The sequence below is a fragment of the Sinocyclocheilus rhinocerous genome, unplaced genomic scaffold (genome assembly GCF_001515625.1).
Source record: "Sinocyclocheilus rhinocerous isolate Xijiao unplaced genomic scaffold, SAMN03320098_v1.1 scaffold1215, whole genome shotgun sequence".
NCBI classification, from domain to species: Eukaryota; Metazoa; Chordata; class Actinopteri; order Cypriniformes; family Cyprinidae; genus Sinocyclocheilus; species Sinocyclocheilus rhinocerous.
In genome coordinates this window covers 469,511-476,881 of record NW_015628913.1, presented here as the reverse complement: position 1 = coordinate 476,881, position 7,371 = coordinate 469,511, and the positions used below count along the sequence as shown (strand labels likewise).

Genomic DNA, 7,371 nt, shown 5'->3' with positions numbered 1-7,371 from the left:
TGGGTTGTATGGCTTGTGGTATTCATTCATTTTTATATAGTACTAACATGAGTCAAAGTTTAATTCTAATAATAATAGTAATTCTTGCCTTAGCAAGCACCGCTAATTATGTTTTAATCCTCAGACAGTCCACTTTCAGATTTAAATTCTTTTTCTTTTCCCTCTCTGAGTTGTAGACACGTGGTTGACAGAGGGGTGCTGAATACTATTTACAGCAGAACAGTGGCAAAGGACAGACAGATCTAGCACAGTCATATCAGAAACAATCACAACAGATATTGGAGAAGGTACTAGAAAAGTGTTTGGGTGTGTGTGTGCGCTTGACAATCCGGTCTGGAAGTGTTTATTGTGTGTTTGCACGACTCCTTGTGAGATCATAGTTTTCCTTCCCTCTATTCTTGGAAGGCGGAAGTCATTTCACAGGGATTTCTCTTGCTCTCTTTGTCTGAGCCACCAAGAATGTTGCGTTCCTGTTTCTTGCAGGTGTTTAGTTAATTCAAAATATTAAAATAAAACTGACAATGTTTCAACCAATTATCATCAAATGCACCTATTTTTCAAACACTCGCAGTGTGTCTACCTGTAAACAAGCTTGAGCTGAATGAAGTGGTATCCATCTACACGGAGTCGGTATTGTTCCAAGCACATGTTAGTTAAACTACCATGTTTGCCATCATTTCCTGCGTCCAGCCTGTCAGGATACAAGCATTTCCTGTCCTGGGACAACCATGAAACCCTTCAATTTACGCCATATCCCACTCCAAATACCATCTCCTCTGGCAGTTAATATAATTCCCCTCCTCCATGGTTAGGAATAAATTGCTGGCTTTTATGGGAAAGCGCTCATTGTGCCCTAACAGCAGATATTTTATATGTGAGCTAATGAAACAAAAGCATATTTATTGCCATCTTAAGATTAAAGGTTTAAAAAAATGTGATCATCCCTCTTCAGACAGCAAAGCAGACATTAAATTATAGCCTAATACAATGAATTAAAAAAAAAAAAATCATTGGCTTTTAAGAAGTTTTTTATGAGCCCTTTGACATTTTCAATCAAGTTTGATATTTCATTGTGGTGGCAGTAAATTTTTTGTGAAATTGCTGGTGAGTGAAAAAGCTAAAATTCAAGACTATTAATGAAAGGAATCATATTTTGACCTTTTTAGTGTTTATAAATTTGAAACGACTCCCATTTCACATCCTTTCAGTTCAGCCTTCATGTCAGCTTTTATGCACATTTATGCATCTATAAATACTATTTATGCATATACGTGTGTATAGATAGATTTTTGTTTTAAGTCTCACCAGGGCTTTGATCAAAAATACAGTAATATTATGAATTATCATTACAGTGTAAAATAGGCCTAACTGTTTTGTATTTTATTATATTTTGTACCTTTTATTCCTTTAATGGCAAAGTTGACTTTTCAGCATCTGTGTGCTGCTTAATATTTTTACGGAAACCGAATACGGTGATACTTTTTCAGAATTCTTTGATGCATAGAAGGTTCTAAAGAACAGCATTTATTTGAAATATAATTTTTATAACATCATAAATGTCTTTACTGTCACTTTTGATCAATTTAATGCCTCCTTGCTTTTTTTGCATTGCTTTTTTATGTCTCGTGAATTTCATGGGGAAACTAATTATTCAGTACCATGGTATATCAAAGTACGATGGTATTATAATCTGATACAGTTTGTGTAAGTGTAGAGAGTGGAATCATGGGAAATTCCTTGTGCTCATGCCTTCTGTTATGTTTGCTTACATCCCAGAATGCAGTCTTAAGGGAAAATCCAAGATTGTTTACTACCGCACAATCTAGGGGTTCACGAGAACATGTTGTGCGCAACAAAACATTGTTTTCCTGTCCCCAGCCACCTCGAGAGTCCTGTAAATTCCTGATTATCTTCTGCTATCTCTTCCTTAATTAAGTGACCTTTTGTTAGTTAGCATCAGTTACAGGGGTTTAGCCCTATTAAAGCAATAATCACAACAGTGGCATAATTTCCATTTAATCAACACACTAATTTTAGTACCATTGTCTCGGCGCACAAGGGCACGGGGACGTATTACATTAATAAACTTGGCATGGATGAATGTCTCCTCCGCCACCCAGACGTTTCGACCCCTGTGCCAAGAGCAGAGGGGGTGAGCGGGCTGGTGAATAGAGGGGGCTGGATATGCACATTAAGCTACTGACACGGATCCCGAGAGACCGAGCTGAAAATTTGCAGCTTGCAGAATTCCTTTTTTCCTGATTAGCCTAGGTGAGATTATTCAGCAGTCACTGACACGTCTATTCCTGCAAATTAACAATGCAATTAATTGGATTTACTCTACACATTTGACACCAGATGTGCTGTGTATCAGGTTGCCACTGTTGAGATGAAACGTCCTGGTGTTTGAGTGTCTGTCAGGAGTAAGGCTTGCATCAGGAGGTGGATGACGCATAAATCTCACATTTGCCTTTGGTTTGAGGCGATGACAATGTGAATTTCAATTACCAGCATCAGCCATAATAGAGCGAAGCTGATGGAGGAAATCTCACTGGAAGACATTTACAAGGCTGTGAGAATGTGCACTAGAAGTACCTTTTCTTTCACATAATTACTCTCTAATTAACCATTAGTTATTCGATTAGCCCTTTTAATCCTTGAGTCATGGGTACGAGTTTCTAAATGGTGGCTTAGTCATTGGCAGCCCTGTGACGACTAATTAATGGATGTGATGCACAAAATGGCCCGCAGAGAGAAGGTTTTTTTTTTGGGGCATTTGGCGAGTAAGCTGTACCATAGAGGACCTTTGTGGGCCACCCTTATCGGAGGGTGGGGACAACAGGGCTTCTTTACTTGCAGGAGTGTATTGCAGAATTATAAGCACTTGTTATTTACTTGGACCTACAAGAGTTAAACTTCACATAAACTTCAAATGTACTGTATGCACGGAGTAATTACTAATGTAGCTGAGCAACCAGAAATTGCCTATAATTAGGCTAATGAACTGTAATACTTGGAGTTTATGGGATTTATTTATTTACTCATTTATTTATTATTATTTGCGTTTATGATTTTTATTGCTGTGAACAATGCTGAAATCACTGATTGTTTCAAGTCAAATATAATATCCATCTTCAAACAAGATAATAGTCTTTCACCTTCACAGTGCTTTTGTTGGTGATTGTGTTCGGCTTTCCAATTTCAATGAACCATGGCCACACAAAAAAAGTCATTTTGAGCCAGCATACACAGAGCCATTGTCACGATGTGGTGATTTCTGTGACAAAAGCTGTCTAGTAATGAGCCTTGGCTATTTGAAAGCACTCCACCAAAGGTTATAAAAGGTTATGACAAGACACCTTTCTCTCACCTGTTGTCAAAGTAATATTTCTTCTTTCTGGTCACAGAAAATGTCAGTCCGAGGCATTCAGATTCTACCATTTATTACACTTATTACATTCTTAAATAAAAATGCTCCACTGAACAGTTCTTGCATAGATATCTTACAATACCAATTTAAAAAAGAATTATGAAACAGACCAGTAACAAAAATAAATTTCATCTTCTTCCTTAATAAAGAACATTACCATACTAACATTATATCATACAAATAATAATATTTTAAACACTTTGTACAGCAAAAGAACCAATAAAGAAAAACACACAAGGAAAGAACAGAATAGAAAAAAACAGAGAGGAAGAGTGTGAAGATTACAGGAAGTGAGGGGGTGGAGTGTTAGTGATGTGGCGAGGGAAAGAGAGGACAGTGAATATGAGGGTCCCTGCTCTAGTGAGAAACTACATGCTTCAGCCTACATATGGCAAAATGTCGTCCTACTTCCATACAGATAAATCAAGATGGCACATAACTGTTCTATTTTTGCTTTCTTTCTTTTTTTTCAGATTTGTACCTGCTCTATCAACTGGCGGCTGTCTGCGAGATCAATGTTTGGATTAGAGAGAGCACCTGTGAAAGCATCGAGGTCTGTTGTTGGCCGGTTGCTCCCTGGTTAATGATGTCGAGGGACATTCACAGGTAAGAGATCGCTGACAGCTGGTAATGCATAACTGCAGGATGAAGCTGAAGTGATAGCATTTTCAGGAAGTGACTGTGGTTCTGCAGGTGCAGGGTGGGAAAAATGGGGGTGGGAGGTGAGGAACGCAGAAAGCCAAAGGGAAAGACCTGGTGAAAACCTTACGTACTGACTGATCAAGTTTGGACAAACACGCATACAGACACACTTCAAGATGCAGTATATCTCAAGGCAAATGAGTCCTTTACAGTTCTCATCGCCGTTTGCGAGTGACTGGGTACCATATGGATGAGTATTTGAGTGTATATGCAGAATTGATGCACTGTTGACCAAAAAAGACAATTTATGTTGTGCCATGAACCTACAAGCCTTATCTAGTAAGCTGAAAAATTAATTGTTCCCATATTCTTGTGATAAGTGCATCTTGAAATGCCACTAAATGTTATGTAGACAATCGACAACGGTGTCATTTAAACAGACTAAGCTAGCAGTAACAATGAAGAGTGTTAGTTATGCAGTGAAATGTTGTTCCAATACGGACAATAAAAAATGAAAAAGTTGTCACCTCTGACCTTTTGTCATAAAATCCCCTTGTGATGTTTCAAGCATCTTTTTGTATAAAATTTAAGCTGCCAAAAGCCTCTTTGAAGCTAAAAAGCAAACAGCTTGGGAAGGGAGTGCCCAGATCTAGTTCACTTAAAATTGTTCCCTTAGAATGTTTTCAAACATTCTTACTGTCATGTAAAACGCTCCGCCACAGAATTATCTCCGTTTTGAAGTGGTACGGATAACTCGCGGTACAAAAAGTGGTCTTCTGTACAGCTAAATCAGAATTGTGTTAGGAATTACGTGAACGATCGCTTTAAAACCGATCGCCTGGATGTTGATTTCTAAAGACATGCGTGACCTGCACTGACTATAAGAAGCGCTAGAACCGATGCGACTAATTCGCTGTTTGAACTTCACGTTATACTCATCCTCAATTTTACAAAGCTCACATACTCGAGACCAAGTCAATGGTCACCTAGACGTTCAAGAACGAATCATAGGAAGCTGGTGTAGGGCAGAAGAGATACTGTGAGAATAAAATTAAACAACCATTTCTTCTTTCTCTCTTTCAACATCCAGCAGTTTATTTGCAAATGTGTAAATCTTTGGGCAAAGTATGCATTTGACGCCTGTGCGATTGCGTGGACCGCTGCTGTCATTCTAAGAATGAGAGATCGGGGGTTTCAAATGGCACTTGATATGTGAGGGGATATGTACGGCATGTTGTCTGCTAATGAATCTGATCGGCCTATTCATAAATTTCATTGGTAACGTCTGGAGCATGTTGGCAAAAGGGAGATTTGTTTATTTTGCATTTAACGTTGCTTTGCACTGTATTTAAAAAAGACAATATTTATATGTATATTTTCAGAGTTGATTTGAAGATTGGCTTCATTGTTCGTCAGTGTCAAAGAAAATGATATGAAGCATTTTTTTAGGTTCCTGCATTCCTGCTGTTATATCCCATATGGTGACTGAAGGAGTAAGTGGAATCGTCATTTTGTCAGGGAGAAAAGCAGGAGAGCAGAACAGTGTGAAACAAATGTAGCTTTTCATCACTGCTATCTGTGAGTAAAACGGAAATATAACCCTTTCAAAGCTTTAAAGTTGATGTGACACATGTAGAATGCTGTACACTGTCAATAACTGCCCTATTTGTGGAATTGTGGGATATTAGAGAATGCTATTATGACACTGTAGCAATACATCCTGCTTGCTTTACAGAAACTCATACATACAGTCGTCACATACACAGGCCGCTTCTTGCGGAAAAAAAGTGCCACGAACCACAACTGATTGTACATTAGTGGAGATGAACCAAATCACCTCCTGTTTCTTCAGAATTTTGGCATGACTTTGCATTTCAATTGAGAAACTGACACGGAAATAAAAAGACATCAACTGAAAATGGCAACTGAAGTCTGACATGTAGTTGTGGTCAAACAGAGGTGACGGCGTGTGTGAGTGTGTGTATGTGTGATAGAAGAGCTGCCTTCAGCAGGCCTCAAACCAAGAGAAAGGCACCAACCCTTCACTCTGCACTGAGAGTTTCGGAATCGATCGTTAAGCTCTGGCGGTCCACAGAGGGATACTCTGGGATCGTTTAGTAGAGTCTGCGATGACTCCGAACATGTTACCGCTGAATTGTAATGGCTTTCAATCTCCCTTCCACCCTTGCAGCCATTAAATCAATGCAGGAGAGGAGGGTCGGCAGGGAAATGCCCTGATTGTGAAGCCACGGCAGGCTTCACATCCTTGGGAACGATGATATATATTTCGTCCCCGCGATTTAGAAGCTGATTGTTAACACAGCGCTAGACCTAGGCCTGGTTTAGCATAATTTACTCGAGTGTATCAACAAGCTCTCGATTTAACGTCTTGACGTCTGGATGGAACACAATCCTACAAAACAACAATTGCTAAAACCCTGCTGTGAAGATTTCGGTGCAAAACAAATAATGCTGAGAGGCAAGCTGTGCATGTGTGTGTGTGAGTGCGTGTATCTGTCTGAAAGAGGCTGCCATGCAGTGTTTCGTGTTAATGCTGTTCATTAACTTGGTAATTATTGTTCTACTTTTTTTCTTCTTTAGTTTTTCTCAGGAAAAAGCCAAGAGCAAAGAAACCATTCTGTCTGTATTGTGATGTGTGTGTGTGTGTGTGTGTGAAGTTTTTTTTTTTAATGCATTTTTTGTTTTCTGCTTTTTTCCCCGTTTTCCTGCTTTTTTTGTTTTGTTTTTGAGCTTTTTTTTTTGACTGTATGAAAAAAAGCACAGAGAACATTGAAAAAAACCAGTGCAGACAATGGATACGAAACAGGCAAAGTTTGTCTTGGCTGATTGCACCAAGTTCTTTTGGATCCTGATCCCAGCAGGTGCTCCAATCTGAGAGTCAAACGTCCTGCCAGCTGTCCCTCCCCCATAACGTCTCCTCCATTGGCGCACCAGACTACTACGTTCTTACACAGGTGCCAGTATCAACACAAAGCAAAGGAACATTTTTCAGTGTCGAGAGCGACACACAAGGTCCGTGACGACGTGCTCTGGTTCGTGTTTCCCGGATCAAATCAGAGCAAAGCAAAATCAAAAACAGAAGACTTCTGTCCTTTCATACCAAGCCAGCAATCCCAATCTTATTTTTTTGGGGGAGGGGGTTCTGTTCTCGTCTTATGCTTCAAACGTTTCGTTTCAGTGCCAGATAGCAGTCACTGAACCTTGTGCATACTGAGAAGGGCTCACAGTTCCCTCCCGCTTCCCGTATGTGCACATTTATGCTTGTGTTCACAAAGCAA

General features: G+C 39.5%; 1 long non-coding RNA gene across 1 annotated transcript; it reads left to right on the top strand.

Moving 5' to 3' along the window:
* The first annotated feature begins 3,454 nt into the window (after positions 1–3,454).
* LOC107738505 (uncharacterized) lies at positions 3,455–6,696 on the top strand. Its single transcript, XR_001639893.1, has 2 exons — positions 3,455–5,650; positions 5,808–6,696. It is a non-coding gene; the product is annotated as an uncharacterized LOC107738505 (long non-coding RNA).
* Positions 6,697–7,371: the final 675 nt, after the last annotated feature.